At 35.3% G+C, this 26,179-nt stretch overlaps 2 pseudogenes; both read left to right on the top strand.

Annotated features, from left to right (window-relative positions):
• Positions 1-355: 355 nt before the first annotated feature.
• Positions 356-777, top strand: LOC110567277 (profilin-1-like; annotated as a pseudogene).
• Positions 778-3,786: 3,009 nt separating this feature from the next.
• LOC135275347 (taste receptor type 2 member 20-like) lies at positions 3,787-25,042 on the top strand (annotated as a pseudogene).
• The last annotated feature ends 1,137 nt before the right edge of the window (positions 25,043-26,179 follow it).

The following is a 26,179-nucleotide window of genomic DNA, read 5'->3' as shown; positions in this document are numbered from 1 at the left end:
TTCTCATGGACACCTACATTAAACTTACAGACTATTTTTTTATTTCACATTTTTTTTTTTAATCCTTTCAGGAGTTGTTAAACAATCCTGAAATTTCCCTTACAATGTGCTACTAACTAATCATAATTTCTCAAATTCATTTGACATAATAATTGATTAAAGAAATATGTCGAAGTGGCGGTGCGAGGGCTGCTGCACAGTGAGCAGAGCCGCTGTCCGGACAGCAGCGTGTTCCCCGAGCTCTCCGCCTCCCACTCCCGCCAGCCGAGGCAGCTCGAACCCAACCCGCGGCCCCAGCAGCAGCGCCGAGAGCGGCCCCAGCAGCAGCGCCGAGAGCAGCCCCAGTAGCAGCGCCATGGCCGGGTGGAACGCCTACATCGACAACCTCATGGCGGACGGGACCTGTCAGGACGCGGCTATCATGGGCTACAAGGACTCGCCCTCCGTCTGGGCCGCCGTCCCTGGGAAAACCTTCGTCAACATTAGCCAGCTGAGGTTGGTGTCCTGGTTGGCAAAGACCGGTCAAGTTTTTACGTGAATGGGCTGACACTTGGGGGCCAGTAATGTTCGGTTATCCGGGACTCACTGCTGCAGGATGCGGAATTTAGCATGGATCTTCGTACCAAGAGCACCAGTGGAGCCCTCACCTTCAATGTCACTGTCACCAAGACTGACAAGACGCTAGTCCTGCTGATGGGCAAAGAAGGTGTCCACGGTGGTTTGATCAACAAGAAATGTTATGAAATGGCCTCCCACCTTCGGCGTGCCCAGTACTGACCTCGTCTGTCCCTTCCCCTTCACTGCTCCCCATAGCTTTGCACCCTTTTCCTCCCCATACACACATACACCATTCTATTTTTTGGGCCATTACCCCACACCCGTTATTGCTGCCAAAACCACATGGGCTGGGGGCCAGGGCTGGATGGACAGACACCTCTCCCTACCCATACCCCTCCTGTGTGTGGTTGGAAAACTTTTTTGTTTTTCGGGTTTTTTCTTTTTTCTGAATAAAAAAGATTCTACTAACAAAAAAAAAAAAAAGAAATATATCTTGTTTAATTACACGTGCTCATAACAAGAGTATTTGAAACTTCAAGAAAAAATAGAAAAATTAATAAAGAAATATGAATAAATATGTAGAATATATAATTCATTCTTAATAAATGTCATGAAATCATAGTCATAAATTAAAAAGGAGCAACATAATTTTTGAACTAAAGATACATTCTAAATTTTAATAGAAAAAGGTTTCTAAAATGTTAACTTTAATAATATTCTATACAAATATGAAAGTGTAAAAATTAATCTGATGTTACTAATTTTGGAAAGGACCTGACACAATAGAAATTTTCATACACTAGTCTTAAGATTATAAATAGTACAGTTACTTTGGGTGAGCATGGAATTATCTGATTAAGATGAAGTATCATATCCTAAGACCCAGAATTTGCTCTCTGAGCAGGATACATAGACACAAAAAAAATCACTATATTTTAGTACTAAGGTTAAGAAGTCCCTGAAATGTCTATCAGAGACAAAATGAATAAATAAATTATGATATATTTATATAATAGAGTTCTATGCAGCAATCAAAATGAGCAAACTAGAGAGACATGTTTACAAATAATACAAATTAAAAGGAAAATGAGTATAATTGACCTACATGGATAGCAATATTTACAGATATGAAAGGAATTATTAAGATAAAAAAAATTCAGGATAATCAAATTTATATAAAGTTTTCAAGAACATATTTTTAATACCTTATAATTTGCTACATTGGTGACAAAATTCTAAAATAAAACATATGAGTGATTAACATAAAAACTGGGATACTCAGAAGGGAGGAAACAAAAGGGAAATGATATCAATTAGAAACCATATATGGAGAGTGTCTGGATTGCTGGAAAATTCTATTTTTTGACCAAGGTTTGGTAACATCAATGCTAATGTTAATTTTTTCTCTTACTGTACATTTAGGTTTTATTGCTTTCTCTATATATTATGTTCTACAAATATGAAAATATGTAAAATGTAGAAAAATAAAATAAATTAATGAATATAAAAGAAGCTGAAACAACATATTCTCACAGTTACTATGTTAATTAGAGTTTTTGCTGATTAAAGAAGAATAGAGCATTATGGTAGTAAGAAATTCAAGTTAAATTTTTAAATATATCGTTAAATTAATTTTAAAAGCAGCAGATAGACAAGAACTGTATATCCATATTCTTAATGCTAATCTGAATTTGAAACATCTGATTTTGAACACCTTTATTTCGCTAGACAACCTTTTTTTCTTATTTCTAATTTAATTATTTATAATACATACACATTTCGAAGTGGCAGAAGTTAGTGAATTTCCAATAAAGTACAATACTGTAGGTATTAAGTACACAGGACAATTTTTGTTAAATTTATCCCTAAATGAAATAATTATATTCATATTGCTACCATTCAAAGGTCACAATGGCATGCAGGTGCACATATATGTATTGGGGAAAATGTTACTGTAAGTTTTTTGGCTCTCTATTAGACAAAAAATATAGAAAGACAATTTTGTGAAGGTATAAAGCACATTTAGTGTAATCTTTGGGTATGTTTGTGTATATGTAATGCTATTCTGACTGCTATAATAAAATAACCCAGATTTATTGACAGTAGGTGAGAATATAAATGAAAAGTTAGGAGAATTTTACTTCTTGATGATGCTATTAAAAGATGAAACAAAGTTTAGGTACTGTATTGCATAGAGAATTTGAATAAGTTCATCGGAAAGTACAAAGAAAATTAAACAACCAAAAAGAGAGTACTCTTTGTTGGAGGTCACTTTTGTCATGATTTTTAGAATGTGGTCAAATAAAAAAAAAATAGCAAGTGAATCATTGGGAATATGTTGATTTTAAGCTATTCTTGATGAAGTATTACTTGAGGGTGTTTGTCTAGGCCTGATACTGAGAATAATACAAGAATTAGAAGGCCATGAGGAAGAATAATAGTGTTCTCCCATCACCCTGAAATCCAGCACTTAGAAAACATGATTGAAATCACATTTATAGAATTGTCCCTTTTACCTGACATCATCGTCATCATCAATCATCTACATTTATCTCATTAAATGATTTATTTTTTATTATACATAATTTTGATAATGTCTAAGAAATTTTTAAAAGATTATCATTTTGGGAAATTTGCATTAGTAAACAACAAAGTTCAAGTCAATCTGAATATATTTCGATTTAGAAGTTAAGTGCAGTTTAGTTTAAAAGGCATTGCTTAAGCAAATAATTGTAGATGACCTTAAACTAATCCATGGAAGGCTATAAGAAAGATTTCGATTTTAGCGTAAATAGAATTCCTTAATTAGCAAGATAATTAAACTGTTTCACTATCAAGCTCTTATTCTTAAAGAGAGGATTTTAGATTAAATAAATCAAATAGACGTAAGCCTTCACATCTCTATTTTACTTGGGTAATGATGGAGTTCAAAGTCACAGAGCCCCATTTCTATTATATAAGCAAAATGAAAATTAATTCGTAGAATAGAATGGTGCAGTTGTGGTTTAGGGACTATTTTTTATTTACTGGAATTGTATTTTGAGATCCAGAGTTGCTTATTCAATTTCTGTATGAGGAGAGTTTTGGTGAGGACTCTGCAACAGACAAGCTGCCTTCCAATGTAGGGCTGTTGGGCCCCACAGCGTCGTGGGGTGTCCCTTATGCTGTGACGAGGTGCAGGATCCAAGAAGTAAAGAGACAGGACACTGAAGAACTGGTGATGAGCATATGGCCTCAGGGGCCACACCACCTGTGAGTGGAGATCAGCGGGCCCCCGAATGCCCAAGAGCATCTGTATTTATTAGGTACAAGCAGGGGGCAGGGTCCTGAGTGAGGTCATCATCTATAGGCTTAGTAATAGGGCATACATAATCACATGAGTCACAAGCAAGGGGGCCACCCTATTATGTCACCAAGGCAGAGAGGTGGGCCATGCACAGCAGGGGGCCATGCTGTGTGCAGTAGTAGAGGGCTGTGTACAGAAAAAAGGGCCCACCCCCATTAGGTCACTGAGGCAAGGAGGTAGGCTGTGTGCAACAGGTGTCGTGCACAGCACTTCTTATCTGGGGGCTGGAGACTTCAAAGGATTCCTAATAGAAGGATACTGTAAGCTTAATGCAGTGGGAACTGACCAACTTGTGCTCTTCTCTTAAGATTTTTATGGGAAGATGATTTGAGCCAGCACAGAATTGAGAAAAGACTGACAGGGTGTACAGCCACTGTGACTGGCCTACTTTCCACAGGAACTGGATGCAAGGTACTACAACTCCTTTATCAGGAGGAGAGGCTTTTGCTCCAAGCCTGCCGTATAGCATATGCCCTTTCAGGCAGGGACGGCACCACCTGGGTCTTTGGTTCTTGTCCTGGTCTGGCTGTTTTCCCATGTACTGCTTCTGTTCTGTGACTGCTCTAGGCATTCCTCCTACTACATACTACTATGTGATTATATGCAAGGATTATATAAAGCAGCACTAAATGTGTTAGTACAGCTCTGACTACAATACCTATATGATTCTATAGAAATATTATATAGAACTAAGTATGTTAGATGTAAGTATTAAGTATTAGTATATAAGCTAGATATATGTAAGCAGTAAGTTATACTTCAGGCACTAATTCTATCAACTAATATATGATTATATATGAAGGATTATATAAAGGAAATAGCTGAGTAATAACACTATAAGATATTCTTCAGGCACTAATTGTGCCTGGGGTCTGGACAGTTCTCCTTCCTCAGTGCGCATGGTGGGTGTTACCCACATTCCAGAAAAAGCTACTCAATTCAGATTAATTTCCGGTTTCTTTCAACTTGCAGGAACATGGCTAGACCAAGCTTTTATTCTATTCTCTGGCCAAAGAGTTGGGAATAGAAGAAAATTGTTACTGTTTTTATGGCTTAGCGTACTAACAAACTCCAGAAAAATACAAGGCTGGAGGGTAAGAGACATTGATGTTAAAGTTAGAATATCTAACATACTTCTTGAGTTCTGAAAGATTAGAGAAGAGAAATGGGGCAAAAGCAATGTTGGGGAAATTTTGCCAAAAATGATGAAATGTGTCCTTCCATAAATTTTAAGGAGCCATTGACTTTTGGACAAAATAACTAAAAAAATTTAACATAAAATGACGCAGGACATCAAAGATCAATAGAAAATCTGAAAAGTAGCTAGAGGTAAAAGAGATTATGTTAAAAAGAGTCACATTCTAAATAACAACCTGATTTTCAACAGGAAATATGAAAGCAGGAATTCAATGAAATGATGTCTTCAGTGTGTTTCCAAAGAATAGCAGCCTTTCATAGACAGAAATTAAAAATATTTTTTTCAGATAAAATAAAAATTACCAAAAATACAAAATTAAACATGTAAGAAGAAATAAAAATTAATGAAATTATAAATATGTGCATAATTCTAAATGAATGTTCACTATCTAAAATAATAGTGTCTTGTTGGACTAAATGTATAATTAATAAGATATATGCAAATAGCAATAAAGAGACTGGAGTTAAGGTTACAGAAATAGATTTAGATAAATTATTTTTTGGACTTTCTATGTCTGTGAGGATAATTTGGACATCATAATCAAGGACCCTGTAATTCTACACCTAGAGATATATGTAAAGGAATTGTAGCAAGTGTATGTGAAAGAATGTTCATAGTAGCATTATTCATAGTAGTTCAGAAAAGAAACTGTCCAAATATATATCAACTAAGGATAGATAAATAATTACATAAATTCATAAAATTAAACAATGTAGAGAAATGAAAAGAGATAAATCACATGAACATGCAGCTATTGATTAAATTTCAGATACATAATGTTGAGTCTAGGAAGCCATGAATAAAAACATATAGGATTGTACCTATACACAGTTCAAAGCAGACCAAACCAAGATACTGAGTTTAGGGTCACATACCTAGTTGGTGAAGTATAAAGAAAATCAAAGAAATGATCACAAATTTTGGATATTACTTACCTCAGGAGTTGTGAAGAAAGGTATGGGGGCTTGGAAAGTGTCATGGAGGTGGACCTAGGCTGTTTGCAATGTTCTTTGTCTTGCCCTACATGATGGTTGCTTGACTGTTTATGATACATTGCTGTATTTCCTAGTTTTATTTTGACACATTTCTATGTGTGCATTACAATTTTAATATAAAAATTTTTAATTAGGAAAAATGTCTCATAGAAATTATTACTCTTCTCATTATGTACAGAGGGGGAAAATCAGCTATTTATATTCATTCTTACACAACTCTAAGAGAGTTGAAATAGAAACTCTCTTATTTTAGTTACAACTTGTGGAAATTTGGCATGATGTCACTTGCCAACCCCAGATTTTTCCATAGGCTTTTTTCTTTCAGCTTTAATTATGCACTTCACATGTCAAAACTTTGATATTCCTCATCTATGTTTCCCTTGGCTGTTGGATTCCTGATGCACCAAGGGTGGATATATTTCCCATTCTCCTGGTTTAGCAAAGTATCTCTATCAGTTAGCATTATTTGAAAAAGAAACTTCTCCAAAACGACATTAGATATTGATACCTCACATATCTTTAGATTCCATTTTCCTAAGCTGGATTTGGGTGGATCATTCTGGTAATTTGAGATGGACCATGTTTTGCATCTTGAAGTTAGAGTTTGGCCAATTTAGGCTAGATCTGGAGGGGGCGATCTCATTCTTATTCTGCTTCTAGGAACGGTGTACTAGTGTGGGCATCTGCTCATGGTAAATGGAGAAGAGCAAGAAACTCCAATGTGGAAGCCATCTCAAAGATCTATATAAAGTTTACTAATTTCCTGTTTACCAAAGCAAATTACGTGAGTGAACTCACAATCCAAAGGTTAAGGTAGTCACCCTGCTTGTTGGGGGAGAATACTGCAAGATAATATGTCAGAGGATGGGGTAGTCAAGAATATTTACAAAATTGCTGAATAGTTTAATTAAATAATTAATATTTAAACATTTAATAGACTTGAGAGTAACTTTACAAAGGCCTAAGCATGAGAAATATGTTTGATAACTATTATTCTGGTCTGAAAACCCTGAGTGGGAAAATAGGACTAATTCTACCTGGATGACCTCTACCTGGATACTCATTTTTCATTTTGTAAATTAAAAGAAAATAATTCCTTCCATCTCCAAGGGATTTAAATGTGTGTTTTGTATTTATAAACTTGTTAACAATAAAGTCATAGGAAAGTATTGGTTAGCAGGAACCTGATTTTAAGGCATATTGGGTTTCTTATGGTTCCCAGAAAAACCTTGGATGATTTTGATAAAAGCTTTGGATTCTATATATGTAAATCTAGCATTAAAAAATAAATCCTTATTTATATGATCCTGGTATGACCAAGTTCCTTTAACAATTTAGACATTTATTGTATGACATATATATTGGGTTTTAAAATTTCCCTATGTAAAAACTGAAAATGCTAAATACAAATTATGGAGAGGTTAAACAAGGAAATAATTGCAAAACAATGAAAAAGAATATTTCTTTATTTGCATACTAGCAAATGAGAATTCACCTTTTACTTCAAAGTCAATATAAAAAATTTCAACATATAGCAAGAACAACAGTATATGAATCAGATTCCATTTCAGCTATTTTGGGAATAAGAATAATTTCCATAAAAGCAGCATTGAGCTCATCCATTAGCATATCCTGGTGCTTTTCTGTTGACATTAGTCAAAGAATTTAGAAGCAGAAAGAATATTATTGCATGTTCAGGAATCAAGTGTATATCAAACTTAAGATATTAAAGGAATCACAACCAGTGTTATTAGGCCTGCATTTTTTCTTTTTGTCTCTTTAGACAAGTTAGGGTTTCTACTTAAAATTTTGTCATTTCTGGTAGTCTTAGCATTTTTTCTTGGAAATTTGCCAGTGACTTCATAGCACTGGTAAATTTCATTGACTGGGTCAAGACACAAAAGATCGCCTCAGCTGACCAAATTCTCACTGCTCTGCTGCTCTTCAGAATTGGTTTGCTCTGAGTATCATTATTACATTGGTCTTCAAGTGCATTTAATCCAGCTTTATATAGTCTAGAAGTAAGACTTGTTGCTTATAATGCCTGGGCAGTAACCAAACATTTTAGCATCTGGCTTGCTACGAGCCTCAGCATATTTTATTTACTCAAGATTGCCAGTTTCTCCAACCTTATTCTTTTCCACCTAAAGAATAGAATTAATCGTGTTGTTCTGGTGGTACTATTGAGGCCTTTGGTATTTTTGGATTGTAAGCTTGCTGTGATAACCATGGATGAGAGTGTGTGGACAGAAGAATATGAAGGAGGCCAGGTGAAGTGGCTCACACCTGTAATCCCAGAACTTTCGGGAGGCCAAGGTGGGTGGATCACTTGGGGTCAGGAGTTAGAGAACAGCCTGACCAACAGGGTGAAACCCTGTCTCTACTAAAAATACAAAAATTAGCTGAACACGGTGGTATGCGCCTGTATTCTCAGCTACTTGGGAGGCTGAGGCAGGAGAATCGTTTGAACCTGGGAGGCAGAACTTGCAGCGAGCTGAGATTGCTCCATTGCACTCCAGCCTGGGTAACAAGACTGAAACTCAGTCTCAAAAAAAAAAAACACAAAAAACCAAAAACAAAAAAAACCCACCAAACAAACAAAAATTCCTTAACAAGAACTGAAATCTTTCCTATCTCAAGAAAAAGCTCAGTGTAAAGAGGTCGTAGAAACTATGGATCATTACTGAATGAAACTTTCTGCAAATGTTAAAAAGGCATCTATGAAATCTGTATATTGATGTTAGGAATGTGTTAAAGAAATATTTTAATATAATCGGTGTAAATGATGAAATGACAGAAAGTGTGTTGACATATAAATTGATAGCACCTTCTATATAAGAAGGAAACGTACAGCTTGTTGAACAGCTAAATTCTATGTGACTGTATTAATTCCTGGCATTATGAAATGATAACAATGTTATTTAAACCTTAAGATAAATAATCTCCACATCTAATTTATATGTTATTTGTTTATCATATATCTTTCCCAGTACAATGTAAGCACCATAAAAGAAGAGATACAATCTGTCTTGCTTTTTCTTAACTCACAGGACCTAAAAGCCAGCACAAAGAATAGTTGGTCAAAAATGATATGTTAATGAACAAATAAATTGGTGGATAAATGAATAAATTGATGTGGTAAACCCATGAAAATGAAACTCATCACAAATCTGGAGTTGCATGCATTTCTTTGTTCTGGTTTCAGGTTGAGTTTGCAGGCTTATCCAAGAAGAAGCATTTCTCAGAGCAAAAGTTTGACTATTCCACAATTCTAGGGAAATATTACTATAATGTAGCCTTGATGCAGCTATATTAGGTGTGTGAAATGGAGACAAGGTGGAATATCAAAATTAGATGCTACCTATTAAAATACTTTTTGAAAAGCGCATAAAAGATTTTGGCATATTTGCATACATTTTTTATTGTGAATGACTTTATTTTTATTTTATGATATTTTCTAGCTGGTGATTATATAAACAAAAATGGCATTTGGTTTTTAAAAATTGAGTTAGTAACCAGTCACTTTACTTAAATGTTATTTGTATATTATTTTGTTTAGTATCCTTTCTAAATAAACATTTTAATTGCCACATTATACACTCACAGAAAAGTGAATGAATAATTGTACAACTGAATGAATATCTTAGCAACAGGCATCTAAAATCAGAGCCAATGCCTGATATTAAAGTGATGACATTTATTTGGAATGTAAGTCCAGGGCAGTCAGAGGGGGACATGTGGAGATTGAGGCAAGAGCAGATGTGAAACAATGTGTGGTGATGATGATCTGACTCTGCTGGCGGCCACTTCACGATGAGGTGAGAGAGACAGCATGGTGGTCATCAGATACATGCACTTGGCTTCCCAACTTTTCCAAAAAGCTATGAGGGGAAAACACAGTCAGCTTTAGTCCATGAAAGTGAGAGAGAAGGGAGACTGTGTCTGCTCAGCTGTCACTTGTTTTCCCTTTCCTTTTGGTCATGGTTTTCCTGAGGGAGAACCACCTTCTCTGCTTTTCTTTCTTACATTTCCAACCTCTTGGTGGCTGCTGAGAAAGACAGACTGTAACCAAGTGTGGCAAGCCCAGTCTCACTAATGCAGGCCTCTATAACAACCGTTTCAGCACTCACTAAGTGGTTAAGTTAAATATTAAAAGCTGACAGAGCCAGTGCCCTCATACGAAGGCTGGGATGTAACAAAAGCCCACCAAGAGTTTTGCCTTGGCCTTTGCTGGGCCTTGGAGCATGACAAGATAACAAAGGAATTCTTAACAGGACTCATTTGGGATTAAACAACTTATTTTGGGATCTGAAGAAACTCCCCAGGCCTCTACAAACAACTTTATTGGGGGTCTGAAGGAATTCCCAAACCTCCATGATTTAGCAGGAGACAAGATAAGGGAAATCACCCCAGTACGTAGACCCATTTAGATTAAGTAAATTTACTGAGGCTCCAGAGGAAGATCTTCAAGACTCAGATCTTAGTTATAGATCAAAAAAGTTAATCACTATGTCTTTACATGAATGCACAGTTACACACAGACGTATAGCTTAAAAGGTATATAACCTCTGGAAAAACTTTGTAATTCTGAGTTGGTTTGGCGACAATCTCCAGGCCTTCTCTCTGTAACTGGTTACAGAAATAAAAACTCCCTTCTCTCCCAGTTTATCTGCATCTTATTATTGGACCACGAGAATAAGCAGCCCAACCTTTGGTTTGGTCTGGGAACACAAATACACTCATTTTTCTAAAATATAATTAATTATGTTTTATTCTTCTGTTTTCTCCTCTGTTCGTTCCCTGTGTTCCTTGTTTTCAACTTAAACCTTTAGGACTGCAAATATCGCTGTTCACCTCCCTCTCACCAGACATTCCCTACGGGGCAAGTTCATCTATTTGCTCCAAGAGGGATCTCTCCCTTGAGAGTTGACAGTCGATTTGCAGACCAAAATGTTACCAAAAAGTCATCTGGATCCAGACCCCAAGAGGGAGTTCTTGGATTTTGAGCAAGAAAAAATTCGGCGTGAGTCCGTAAGTGAAAACAAGTTTATTAAGAAAGCAAAGGAATGAAAGAATGGCAGAGGCAGAGCAGCCCCTAGAGCTGCTGGTTGGCTATTTTTATGGTTATTTCTTGATCATATACTAAACAAGGGGTGCATTAATTATGAATTCACAGAATGAAAGGTTTCTCTTCCTTTATAGACCATACAGAGTAGCTTCCAGATGTTGTTATGGCATTTGTAAACTGTCATGGCTGGTGGGAGTCTCTTTGAGCATGTTAAAGCATTATGATTAGTGTATAATGAGCAGTGAGGACAACCAGAGGTCACTGTTGTTGCCATCTTGGTTTTGGCTGGCTTCTTTATTGCATCCTGTTTTATTACTAGGGTCTTTGTGACCCCTATCTTGTGCCGACTTCCTAATTCATTCTGTGATGAAGAATGCCTAACCTCCTGGGAATGTAGCACAGCAAGTCTCAGCCTCATTTTACTCAGCCCCTATTCAAGATGGAGTCGCTTGAGTTTGAACACCTTTGACAAAAGCATGTCCCCATGGAACTTTCACTTCCAATGGGTCACCTTGTAACTCCATCCACTAGGAGAATATATTGGAAGCATGCCTACTTGGCCACTTTTACAATGTACTTCTGCACAGGAAGCCATCAATTCAACTTCCTAGTAGCAGGGGTTTTCCTGCCCTTGCTGATTTTCTCCCAAACTATATAAAAATGCCTGGTTTCTGCTCCAAATTTGAAGCAGCTCATTTAAAGTTATGATGCTTTGTGTTCCTTCCCCTAAGCTCGCTTTGGGATAAATTCGGTTTTTTGTTTGTTCGTTTCAAACTCACTCTTTTTAATTAGAGTCTACATGTGGTGGGCAACAAACCTGCTTTTTGGTCATAAGCCTCATGCTCAGTGTGGTGATCCATTCAAGTCCCAGATAGAAGGATGATCTGGATCAGGCAATGTGCTCACCAAGACAATAGGAGACAGTCAAGGGAATCTGAGGAAGCACATGCTTGTGCCCAATACAGTCCACTTCTCGGGGCACTCAGATGTGCATATGCCCTCCAATTGTGACTGGTTTTATGAGCATATGGCTTGTGCAGTTACACAGGGCCTTATGCTTCAAGGGGCTGTATGCTTGGATTAATGTTCTGCACTTCCTATTTTATTTTTCAGACAGATGGTACTCATGTGCTGGAGAAGAAATGGTCTAGCACTAATTCCCTTGCGGTTTGCTCTCCCCTCTCCTATGGGCTTGATGGAGACATGCACAGAGTTCCATAATGCCCACTGTTCTTGCATGTAGCAGCTCTGAATTCTGCTGGATTATCTGGCACAATGGCCAGAGCACCTTGGACCAGAATCTACGTCTGCTGTAGAGATATCTTTTGATCTGGATTTTACTGGAAACTAATAGTCTTTAGGAAAACTCCATTAATGAGTCAGAGCACTATCCACAAATGTAGAATATGTTGGCTCCTACATCCCAAGAGAGCCGGCAGACACTGGGCTTCTTTTTTAATGATAGGAAATATATCTTGGGCAACATGCCATTTACTTTAAAAAGTATGTTTCAACTTGTGGACCAGGAGCTTTGGACCCCTAAAAACAACATCTATTTTGTAGGTCCCCGAATCTGCTCAGATTTATCTCTCTTCTTCTGGGATTTCACTTCTTTTTAATGTTTAAGTGTTATACTGCATTTGAGGAACTTTCCACTTCCTGCTTATATGTATCAAGTTATGTAACATTATTAATATATTGAATTAGCATGATGTTTTGCAAAACGTCAATTAAATTGAGAGCAGCAGTCACATAGCCCTGACATAAAGCAGTGAAGCAGAACTCTTCCTCTTACCACACAAAGACAACTTGTTTTCATTTTCCTCCCAAATGCATGTCAAATACGAAATGTTCACCAAATCAAGAGCCATATACAAGTGCCAGAAGCTATGCTATTCTCAGTGGAGACACCACATCCTGGAGAGCATTTGTAAATGGTGATTTAAGTTTATGATAATCTGCACTCATTTTTTAATCCATTTGGTTTTGGTAGAGGCCAGACAGGTTAACTGAATAGGTATATAAAAAGGACTACTCTCTCCTGTAACTGTCAAATGTTTTTTTCATGGCAATGGCCAATTCTGTTCCTTGGAGAATGCAGTTAATACTTTTTATTTATTGTTGCCAGTAGGGGAGAATTTCAGAGGGTTCCCCTTGGCCCTGCTATAATAATGTTTCTTACCCTACAGGTCAGGAAGAATGTGAGAGCTCTGGCAGCTGCCATGTGAGTCCATTTCAGTTACACATGCAGGAAGGGGAGTGTAATAATGACAAAGTCATTAAATCCACCTTGGGATGGATATGAGCCAAAGCTCTAGATAGTATCTGACCTTCACAAACTTTCACTTCAGCCTAGGTGTGGTGGCTCTTGTCTGTAGTCCTGGCACTTTGGGAGGCCAAAGTGGGAGGATCCCTTGAGTCCAGGAGTTTGAGATCACCCTGGGCAACATTAGCAAGATCCTGTTTCTAGTTAAAAAAAAAAAGAAAGAAAGAAAGAAAAGAAAAAATCTAAAATAAAACAAATTTAGTTTGGCATGGTGGTACATAACTCAGTATTAAAATAAATAAATAAATCGATTTAAAAAATAGTAATTCATTCTCTTTTTCTTAGAAAACATGGGGGCACTCTGTTACAAATCCAGGAATTCAAGGCTGCAGTGAGCTATGATCCTGCCACTATGCTACAGCCTGGGTAGTAGAGCAAGACTGTGCCTCTAAACAAACCCAAATCAAAACAAAATAAAACAAATAACAAAAAATTTTAAATAATCTTTCACTCCATCCAGTGGGCCACAGTGTCTTTTTGGGTACCCAGCCATTAGTGTTAGTTAAGTCCCCATACCGATACATCTTGGATAGTGTGGATATGTGTCCTTTCCTCTGGGTACTGATATCTAGTTAATGGCTATAGGTCTTTGAGAAAGCAGCATATGAATACCTCCTGAATATTCTTGTGAATTTTCAACATCCCTCATCAGCAGGATTTAAGCTTCCCTCCAGTCATTGAAATCTTCTTCTCTGAATTGGTTCAGTCCTTAGAAATGGCTAAGGGTCTTTGGTTTTCCACATCAAAAGCTGACTTCAGGAATCAGCTTTTTAGCTGCATTTTCTTATTGGTTGATAAGTATTTTACCAAAGTAGGAAGCCTCTTTGACTATTGGCTCACAAACTCTTTCCAATGAGGCTACTGCTGTCATCATTTCATTGATTCTGATATTTGTAAGATCACCAACAAGCCTATATTGCCAATGCTTAATCTTCATGTTACATGACCTATCAGCAGCATCGAACATAGCTTATTTGCATTCCTGGATGCTGCCCTCTTCTGATTTTATCCTTGTTCACTGGGCACTACTTCTCAGTCTCCTTTACTAGTTCCTCCTCTTGTCTCTAAACTAAAACTGTCAGACTGTCCAAAGTCTTAATTCTTCAATCTCTGATCAATTATGCTTGTTTTGTTGGTCCTTACTGACAATGTAGGCAAATGATTTAATAGAGAGGAATAAGGGTGATTATTCGTATATGTTATTTATTTATTCACATATAACATTTTTCTTTCAAATGTTAAAGTTAAATTTAGAAGTAATAGTATCAGGGTGGGCATGGTGGGTCAGCCTTAAATGGAGCACTTTGGGAGACCAAGGCAGGTGGATCACTTAAACCCAGAAGTTCAAGACCAGCTTGGGTGACATGGCCAAACTCTGTTTCTACCAAAAATACAAAAATTTGTTGGGTATGGTGGTGTGCGCTAGTAGCCTGTAGTCCCAGTTAGTCAGGAGGCTAAGATGGGTGGTTGCTTGAGCCCAGAGATGGAGGCTGCTGTGAGCCAAGTTTGTACCACTCCACTCCAGCCTGGGCCGCAGAGTGAGATTATGTCTCAAAAAAAAAATACAAATTCTAGGGAGCATCCATAACATTTATTGCTTGCATTTGATACAATTAGTAGGTGTTTGTATCTCAGTTACTAAACACAGTTTTTACATGTAGCTCTATGATTAATTATGAAGTTTTTCTTGGGATGGTATGAAATAAGGATATAAATTCATCTTTATGCATGTGGATACTAAATTTTCTCAGTATCATTTGTTGAAAAAGTATTAATTCCTATTTAACAGCAATGATATTTTTTTGGATACAAATGGCCATGAATGTCAGTGTTAATTTCTGGACTCTCCATTGTGTTTCATGTTCTTTTTGACTACTGTAATGCCAGTACATCCTGATAAGTGCAGCTTTGTAATAAGCTTTGAAATCAGAAAATGTAATTCTGCAACTTTGTTATTTTTTTAAATTTCTTTTTGTGATCTGGTAACTTGGTATTTCCAGATATATTTTAGGACAACTATTTCACTTTATGCAAAACAAAAAATACCTGCTGGTATTTGATAGGGATTGCACTGAACATATAAATTGACTCTTCATCTACAAAAGCTCTCATGCTGAATTTCAGTTCAGCTGGTCCTCATTGCTTGTACAACTCTCTGATGAATTAAAAAAATATCTTTGGTCTTTTATCTCTCTTATTGTTGTTGTTGCAGAAGGACGTCTTCCCTTCTTGTGAACTTGCTATATTCTACTCAAAAATTGAAGTTCTTGGGCAGGCACTGTTGCTCATGCCTGTAATCCCAGCACAGGGATTGAGAGGACAAGGTTGAAGAATCACATGAGCCCGGGAGTTCGAGACTAGAATAGGCAACATAAGGAAACCCTGACTCCACAAAAAATTTAAAAATTAGCAGGCCTGGTGGTGCACACCTATGGTCTCAGTTACTTGGCAAGCTGAGTCAGGAAGGCAGGAGTATCACTTATGTCCAATAGTTCAAAACTACAGTGAGGTATGATTGTTACACTGCATTCCAGCTTGGGTGACAGAACAAGAGCCTTTCTCAGAAAAAAAAAAGGAAGAAGAAGAAGAGGAAGAGGAAAAAGAAGAAGCAGAAGAAGAAGAAGGAGAAGAAGAAGAAAAATGGAAATTTTCACTGGCATCTTCTAAATATCTAGTAACACAGGATCAAATCAGTAACTAAAAGGTCTTTGGTTTTTCCTGTCCCAGACAGGTAAAATTGAAAGCAGTTATACAAATGCTGTACATACTAACTCCTCACACGGACTACCCAAAGAGAGTATTATTATTATCTGCATTTTTGGGTGATCATACTGAGGCAGAGAGTAGTTGTAAAATGGAGTCTAAGAATTATCGCTATATGAAACAGAAAAACTGGTTTCCCATCTTGGCAGTCTGACTCCAAGATCTCTTAGAAACAACTATAACTATTCTGGTGTGCGCTTCATCCTGCGAAGACCTAAGAGGGAATGGTGGGGGATGAAGAAAAACACAAAGACAAACATAGAAAAGTAGGGCCAGGCGGTCCGGGAAAGTGAAAGTATCAGTTTCTCCGGCCCTGTCCTGCCTCAGAGTACTTTATTTTATGTGTTCACAAAGCACATAGCAGAGGGAGGGTACAGTTACCCAGAACAGCTTGTGGTTATAATTCTGACACTTCAGTTAACATACCTCAGCTGACAACTCTCTTGCAGCAAGGTCAGTGAAAGCTGGTTATCTTTTGCTAGGTCCTACTGCTCTTCTCTGAGACATACACATTCTCCTATTATTGTTTCTCTTCTCTTGGAGTTCACCCCAAGTTCACAGCAGCCTTGCTGCTGATCCTCCTTGAGGGGGTGGGCTACTCTGGCTCTCTACATACTATAAAACCTGACAAGATTGAAGACTAATATTAATATCTATTCTTCTTAATAGCATAATCAAAAGTAAATTAAACAGAGAAAAATGAAAGTGAATATTCATACTGAGGGAAGTCTAGAGTCTTCAATAGAAAATACATTTTTTAAGTGCCTATAGAATATTTTAAAATTGCTGAATATTTTAATTTAACAATTCATATTTAAATATTAACTAGACTTGAAAGAATTACTTATTCAAAAGCTTAAGCATGAGAGATAAGTTTATAAATATTGAAAATGGACTAAAAAGTGTGAGCAGGAAAATAGGGCTATTTCAACCTGGATGACTTGCCTGAAATTCATTTTCCATTTGGAAATTATAGGTTGGTAATTCCTCTCATCCATGAGGAGTATGTATGCATGTATGCGTGTCTGTGTTTTTGTTAATGAGCTTGTTGACAACAGACTTATACATAAAATTACTAGCAAGCAGATTTTAAAGAGTATTGGCCTTCTTGTGCTTCCCAAGAAAACCTTGGATTCTTTTGATAAGAAAACTTTGGATTCTGTCTACATAAATCTGACATTAAAAAAATAAATCCACGGTGGTCATGATTCTAGTTACCACAAAGCTCCTTTTAACAATTTAGGTATCAAATGTAGTATCTATGTGTTGGTTTTTAAAAATTCCCTGACAACTGACATTGCTGAACAGAAATTAGGAAGAGGTTAAACAAGGAAAATTACTGCAAAACAATGAAAGAGAATATGTCTTTATTTGCATGCCAGCAAATGAGAATTCAGCTTTCACTTCAACATCAATATAAAAAATTTCATCTTATAGTCAGGACATAGTGTTTGAATAGAAGTTAATTTGAGCTGTTTCAGAAATTATCATGTTTTCCATGAAGACAGCGTTGAATTCATTCATTAGCATGCCCTGGTACTTTCCTGTTTGGCATTGGTCAGAGAATTTAAAAAGAACAAGACTGTTACTGCACATTCAGAAAACAGGTGCACATAAAATTTAAGGCCAGGACCTTAAAGAGAGTCTTGTCCAGTGATATTAGGCCTGCCTTAAAAAAAATTCAGACATGGCATGTTTAACTACCAATCATGTTTTCCATACTAGTAATGGTAGAATTTGTATTTCCCATGGACAGCTATATTAAACTTATACATTATTTTTATATTTTAATATTTTTTTCTCTGTGTCCTTTTAGGACTTGTTAAACAATCCTGAAATTTCCCCTACAATATGCCATTAACCACTCATATTTTCTCAAAGTCATTTGGCATAATGATTGATTAAAGGAAATATCTCTAGTATAATTACACTTGCTTATAACAAAAAATTATTTGAAACTTCAAGAAAAAAGCAGAAAATCAATAATAAAATATAAACAAATAAATATATGAAATATATAATTAATCCTTAATAAATGTACATGAAATCATAGTCATAGAATTAAAAGATTGATGTAATTTTTGAACTAAAGATACATTCTGAATTATAACAGAAAAAGTTTTGTAAAATGTTAAGTTTAATAATATTTTATTCTATTTATTTTTTGAGACAGTCTTGCTTTGTCCTCAGGTTGAAGTGCAATGGTGCTATCTCCGCTCACTGCAACCTCCACCTCCAGGTTCAAGTGATTCTCCTGCCTCAGCCTTCTCAGTAGCTGGGATTACAGATGTGCGTCACCATGCCTGGCTAATTTTTGTATTTTTAGTAGAGATGGTTTTTCACCATGTTGGTCAGGGTGGTCTTGAACTTTTTACCTGAGGTTATCCACTCGCCTTGGCCTCCCAAAGTGCAGGGATTACAAGTGTGAGCCACCGCGCCCAGCCAAGTTTAATTATATTTTATATAAATATGAAAGTGCAAGAATTATTCAATGAATTTTGGAAAGCATATGAAGCAGTAGGAGTTTTCAAACACTGCTCCTAGGATTAAAAATCAGTACAATGACTTTGAGTATGACATTATTTGATTAAGATGAAGGATCACATCCCAAGACTCAGGATTTGCACTCATATCAGAATACATATACAGTATATGTATTCTGTATGTGTCACCAAGTTTTAATAGCTAAAGTTTAGAAGTCTCCCAAATAACCATCAATAATACAATGAACAAATAAATTATGGCACACTTATAGAATGCTATACAGCAATCAAAATGAATGAACTAGAAAAACATGTTTACAATGAATATATACAAAAAGAAAAATGAAAAAATTTGATTTACATAGATAGCAGTATATACAGATATGAGTAATTATTAACATCAAACAACATTCAGTATAATCACATTCATATAAAATTTGCAAAAATATTTTTTACATTTTTGCAAATAAATTCTTATAATTCCTTACAAAGGACATTATAAATTCTTATAATTTCTTATAAAACAAATTATAAATTATTTCAAGCTCTTATAATTCTTATAATTTGAAATAAATTTTTATAATTTATTATATTGGTGCCAAAACTAAAGTGAAACATGTAAGTGATTATCATAACAACTGAGATACTGGGGAGGAAACAAAAGGGAAATGATATCAACAAGAAAGAATATATGAGGAGTGTCTGGATTGCTGGCAAATTCTATTTTTTGATGAAGGTGTGGAATATGAGTGTTGATGTGACTTTTTTTTTCTCTTACTGTGCATTTAGGTTTTATTGCTTTCTCTATGTATGTTATGTTCCACAATAATGAAACTATTTTAAATGTTAAGATATGTTAAGTAAATGAATGAATATAAAATTAGACTGAAACAATATATTCTTACACGTACCATTGTAATTAGAGTTTTGCTGCATAAAGAATACAGCGTTATGGTAGAAAGAAATAAGGATAAAATCTTACACTTAAAAAAATTAATTTAAAAAAGAAAGATATAAGCAGGAAGTGTACATCCACATCCTTAATGCTAATCTTAATTTGAAACACCAGATTTTGAACAACTATATTGCAACGACTTTTTCTTGTTTCCAATTTAATTATTCATGATTTACATTTTAAATTGGCAGAAATTGGGGAATTTTTAATAAAGTCACAGATATTGAGGTATATAGGACTATAGATATTAAGTATATAGGATAATTTTTGCTACATTTATCCCTAAGTGAAATAATTATATTGTTATCATTCAAAGATTACAGTACTATGCATGCACAAGGCATTTGTGTTGGGGAAAATATTTTGTTACCATAAATTTTTTGACTCTCTATTAGAGAAGAAAACATAGAAAGATGACTTTGTTAAGGCATAAAACATATTTAGTATAATCTTTGAGTGTGTTTGTGTGTATGTAGTGTTACTTTGACTGCTATAATAAAATAACCCAGATTTAGTGACAGTAGCTGAGATTGTAAATAAGCAGTTGAGAGAATTTTGCCTGCTAATGACACTATTAGGAGATGAAATACAGTTTATGTACTATGTAGTTCTATAGAGGATTTGTATAAGTTCATATGCAAGTGCAGTGAAAATTCAACAGCCAAAAAGAGAATATTCTTTGTTGTTGGGCACTTTTGTCATAATTTTCAGAATATGGTAGAAAAAATAGCCAGTAAATCATTGAAAATATGTTGGTTTTAACTTATTCTTAATGAAATACTGTCTGAGGATGTTTGTCTTTGCCTGATGCTGAGAATAATATAAGAAACATAAGTTCTTGAGTGCATCACCCTGAACTGTAGCACTTAGAAAACATGAATGAAGTCACATTTATAGAAGAGTATGGCCCCTTTTAGCTGAAATCATCATCATCGTCAATCATCATCTACATCTATCTCATTAAGTAATTTATTTTTGAAATACATAGTTGGATAATGTCTAATAAATTTTTAAAAGACTATCATTGTGGGAAAGTTATATTAGTAAACAGAAAATTTCAAGTTGAGCTGAAGACATTTAGATTTAGAAATTAAGTATGGTTTAGATTAAAATACATTGCTTCAGCAAATCATTATAGAAAACCTTAAACTAATGTTAGGAGCACTATAAGATTTAGTCGTGTTGTTAATAAAATTCTTTAATTGGAAAGCTAAATAAGCCATTTCATAATCAAGCTCTTACTTCTAAAGTGAAGATTTTATTTTTTTAATGTTTTCACATTTTTGTTGAAAAAAGATTAATAGTATAAATTATGTTTATATTGCAAAGTTTATGGAAATTTGATATGTGTACATCTACTCCTTTTTACATTTTACATAAATATTTAAATAATTGATTTATAGCACTGCCTAATGCCAGGTAAAGCAAATACTAATCTCAGTTCAGAAACTTATATGTATAACAAATTTAACTTTCTGGATTTTTTTTTTTTTTTTTTTTTTTTTTTTTGAGACGGAGTTTTGCTCTTGTTACCCAGGCTGGAGTGCAATGGCGCGATCTCGGCTCACCGCAACCTCCGCCTCCTGGGTTCAGGCAATTCTCCTGCCTCAGCCTCCTGAGTAGCTGGGATTACAGGCACGCGCCACCATGCCCAGCTAATTTTTTTGTATATTTAGTAGAGACGGGGTTTCACCATGTTGACCAGGATGGTCTCGATCTCTTGACCTCGTGATCCACCCGCCTCGGCCTCCCAAAGTGCTGGGATTGCAGGCGTGAGCCACCGCGCCCGGCCCAACTTTCTGGATATTTTAAAAACTCAGCTTGATTATCCTAAGTGCTCCATTAACCTGATGGCATGAATTAAATCTTAGGCAACTCTGGGTTCTCCCACAAGCATGCTTTGCTTCAGAATTGTGCTGAAGCTTTGAGGAGGATGGGAGAAGGCAATGAGGGTCCAGTCCTTTGCCCATCTATCCTCTGGCATTCTCCCATCCTGCCCCAGGTCATCAGCCTTCACAGGTTGCTGGCACACCTAAAGTGAGAATTTCATTACTAAATAAATAAAATAGAAGTAAGCCCTCACATCCTCTATATCTCACCTGATAATGAAGAAGTTTGAAGGCACAGAGCCCTATTTCTGCTAATAAAAGAGTAAAAATTAATTTATGAAATAGAATGGTTTAGCTAGGACTGAGGTGCTATAATTTATTTATTGGAATGGCATTTTGAGATTCAGCACAGCTCATGGAATTTCTCTGTGGGGAGAGTGTGTGGCAAAGATTCATTAACAGACAAACTGCTATCCAAAAAAAAGCCACTCACATCACATCAATTTCCAGGTTCTTCTAACTTGCAGGAGAATGTGTAGAGCAAGCTTTTATTCTATTTTGTGACCAAAGTCTTGGGAAAAGAAGAAAATTTTTACCATTTTTATGTCATGCATACTACAAAAAAACAAAACAAAAAACACCAACCAACCAACCAACCAAAGAACCCCATTTTCTTTAAAAACTTGGTGGTAAGAGTACTTTGTTCTGTTTCTCCATAGAAAGTGATTTATAGAAGAAGAATAAAAGATTATTTCTACTACTAAAACAATAAGAGGAAAAAATGAATAAACAATATTGAGAATCCAATAGACAGAGTTAACAACCAGTTAGATAAAGGAGAAGAGGGAACTAGTGAATTGGAAGACAACTACAAAGAATGAAGCCTAATGAGACCACAAGATGGAAAATACAAGGCTAAGAGGATAAGAGGCATTGATGCTACAGTCAGAGCATCTGACATACTTCTGGATTTCTGGGAGATAAAAAGGGATAAGATAGGGCAGAAGCAATGTTATGGAGATTTTTCCAAAAGTGATAAACTGTATCAATTCATATATTTTTAGTAACAATCAAAGGTTAGACAAGATAACTAAAAACAAATTAACATAAAATGACACAGGATATCAAAGACCAATAGAAAATCTGAAAAGTAGCCAGAGGAAAAGACAGGTTATTTTAAAAGGAACAACTTTCTAAATAACAACCTGATTTTCAACAGAAAAATGGAAGGTAGAATTTAAAGAACTCATGTTTTCAGTGTGTTTCAAAAAAATAGTGGACCTTCTTAAACAAAAATCCAAATGATATTTGTCAGAGTAAAAATTATTGAAAATACAAGGTTAAACATGCAAGAAGAAATAAAAATTAACAGAAATTATAAATATGTGCATAATTATAAATGAATGCTGACTGAATAAAATAATAGCATCTTATTGAGTTAAACATATAATTGATAAGATATATGCAAATAGTACAAAAGAGACTGGAGGTAAATGTGACAGGAATACATTTAGTTAAATTATTTTTTGCACTTTTCTATGTCTGTTAGAATTTTAACATCATATTTAACGACCCTACGATAGGAATTGCATCAAATGATATATGAAATAATGCTTATAGCAGAGTTATTCATAATAGCTCAGAAATAGACTCGCTGAATATATATTAACTAAGGATGATGGAATTATATGAATGATTGCACCAAATTCATACAGCAGAACAACATAGGTGAAAAAAATGAATCACATGTACATGCAATTATATAAGTAAATTTCAGAAACATGATGTCAAGTGCAAGAAGCCATGAACAAGAAGAACAAACAGAATTGCACCTATACACAATTTAAAGCAGGATACACTAAGCTATGGAGTTTAGGGTTGCAAACCTAGTTGGTAAAGTATAAAGAAAAATCAAGAAAATGATCATCATAAATTACCAATATTATTTATCTCAGGAGATGTGAAGAAAGGTTTAGGGGCTTGGAAAGTGGAATGGAAGAGGACCTAGACTGTTGGTAGTGTTCCATGTCTTACCTTGCATGATGGTTACACAAGTGTTTGTGATACATTGCTCTTTCCTATTTTTGTTTTGGCCCATTTCTAAGTGTGCATTATAATTTTATTTAAAAAAATACAAATTAGGAGAACTGTTATGTAAAAATTATTAATTTCTCTGCTCATTATATACCTAGGGTAAAAATCCACCATTTACATACATTCTTATACAACTCAAGAGAGTTAAAGTGGATTCTTATTTTAGTTGTGAAATGTAGAAATTTGAGATACTGTTACCTATAGCCCCCAGATCTTTCCAAAAGTTTTCTTCTAGTCTTAAATATTCACCTCATATTACAAAAACTTTGATATTTCTAATCTGTTTTTCCTTTGGTTCCTGAATTTCTGACACAACAAGGACACACATGTTTCTCTCACTCTTGGTTTAGCAGAGTACCTATATCAGTTTTTCTGCAAAAGAAACTTCTCCAAAACCATGTTAGATATTTATATCTCACGTTTTTGGATTCTGTTTTCTTAAGCTATGGTTTGGTGGCTGGCTCTGGTGATTTGAGATGGTCCAAGTTTTGCATCTTGGATCTAGTTAGAGTTTGGCCTATTTAAGGCTAGATCAGGCAGGGGCGATGTGACTCCATTAGTTACTCTTTGCTTTTCATTGCAAAGCAATGAAAGAAGATATGTCTTTATTTGCATGCTAGCCAATGAAAATTCAGCTTTCTCTTCAACATCAGTATGAAAAATTTCAGCTTATAGCAAGAACAGAGGCTCTATGAATAAGGATTACTTTGAGCTGTTTTGGGACTAACCATATTTTCCATAAAGGCAGCATTGAACTCGTCCATTGGTTTAAGCTGGTATCGTTCACAGAATTTAATAATTCAACTTCATCTAGTTTAAAAGTAAGAATTTTTATTTCTAATGCCTGGGCAGTAACCAACCATTTCAGCCTCTGGCTTGCTGCTAGCCTCAGCATATTTTATTTGCTCAAGATTGCCAATTTCTCCAGACTTATTTTTTATCACTTAAAAAGGAAGGCTAAAGGTGTAGTTCTGGTGATAGTGTTGGGAGCTTTGTTATTTTTGATTTGTCATCTTGTGATGAAAAACATGGATATGAATGTGTGGACAAAAGAATATGAAGGAAATGTAACTTGGAAGATCAAATTGAGTGATGTAATGCGCCTTTCCAACTTGACTGTAGCCACGCTTGCAAACGTGATACCCTTCACTCTGACCCTGATATCTTTTCTGCTGCTAATCTGTTCTCTGTGTAAACATCTCAAGAAGATGCAGCTCCATGACAAAGGATCTCAAGATCCCAGCATCAAGGTCCACATAAAAGCTCTGCAAACTGTGATCTCCTTCCTATTGTTATGGGTCATTTCCTTTCTATTCCTAATCATTTCGGTTTGGAGTCCTATGAAGCTGGAGAATAAACCAGTTGTCATGGTTTGCCAGGCTGTTGGAAACATATATCCTTCATTTGATTCATTCATTCTAATTTGAAGGTGCAAGAAGTTAAAACAAACCTTTCTTTTGATTTTTGTCAGATTAGATGCTGAGTGAAAGACCTAAAACTCTCAACTCTCTAGATTCACAAGTGGGATATCATTTGTGTCTTCTAGGAGAAAACAAACTGATAGTGTCAGGAACATTTTATACTTTCTACTGGATTTTCTGTAGTGAATGTATTTGAGTAATTTCTGAAAGCATACCTAGAAAAGTCTTTTACCTAAAGTTAGTCTAAAAATGTATTGTATGTGTGTGTGTGTTTATATGAGACATTTAAATGACATTGACAATAACATAATCTTAATCATATATTCACAAGCTGCCAAATTATAAAAAATATAGTAGGAAATTCCTCAAAACCAGGAAGCCATGTGTATTTCACATATACATTTCATATTTTCATATTTCACTTGAAAATTTCTTTATTTATAATTGTTAAGAACTGACACCTTATCTCAGAAAATCGTTGCTCTTTTCCACTGTAATTTGTACCACACATATGTACCACAGTGTGCTTGAATATCTAAGTTTTTTGACAGTCAGGGCACTCAATTCTAAATCAATAATGAAGTTTTATCTTTGGCGTAGTTTTTATTTCATCATGAATCCTAATTTTATGTTTAGTTTAAAGCCAACATAATTATTGTTAGAAAAAGATTCACAGAATAGTGACAAATATATTTAGAACATATTTTGTGTATCTCTACCACAAACAGTACTGAGGAATATCAGATTTAACACAACTATGTGAACAGTTGAGAAAACAGTCATTTTTATTAAAGGGATGAAGGAAGAAACATGATGATGACCACTTCAGTGCTGTCATAAGTCTCAACATGCATTTAGAAAAGTTATTTCTTCCAGTTTTTGAATTAAAGAAAACCTTTTTTGAAGTTGAGATCTAATGTCAAATATTTCAGGGTTTTCTTTTCTAAACCACCTCAGGGTCCCTGAATTGCCAATTATCTTCCCTATCATCCACACTTGAAATTCTTTTTAAACTTCACATAAAAGAACTTGGATCTTCCCTACTTTAAAAAAAATACTCTATGTAAAAATAGTATAGAAATTATGAAAATCATTTGAATTTAACTTTTTGCAAATGTTAAAATGGCATCTATGAAATCTAGG

The sequence above is a fragment of the Aotus nancymaae genome, unplaced genomic scaffold (assembly GCF_030222135.1).
Source record: "Aotus nancymaae isolate 86718 unplaced genomic scaffold, 86718_ANA_hifiasm-v0.15.2.pri h1tg000016l, whole genome shotgun sequence".
Lineage (NCBI taxonomy): Eukaryota > Metazoa > Chordata > Mammalia > Primates > Aotidae > Aotus > Aotus nancymaae.
Note: the sequence above shows the minus strand (reverse complement) of the source record. Positions and strands in the feature narration are given on the sequence as shown.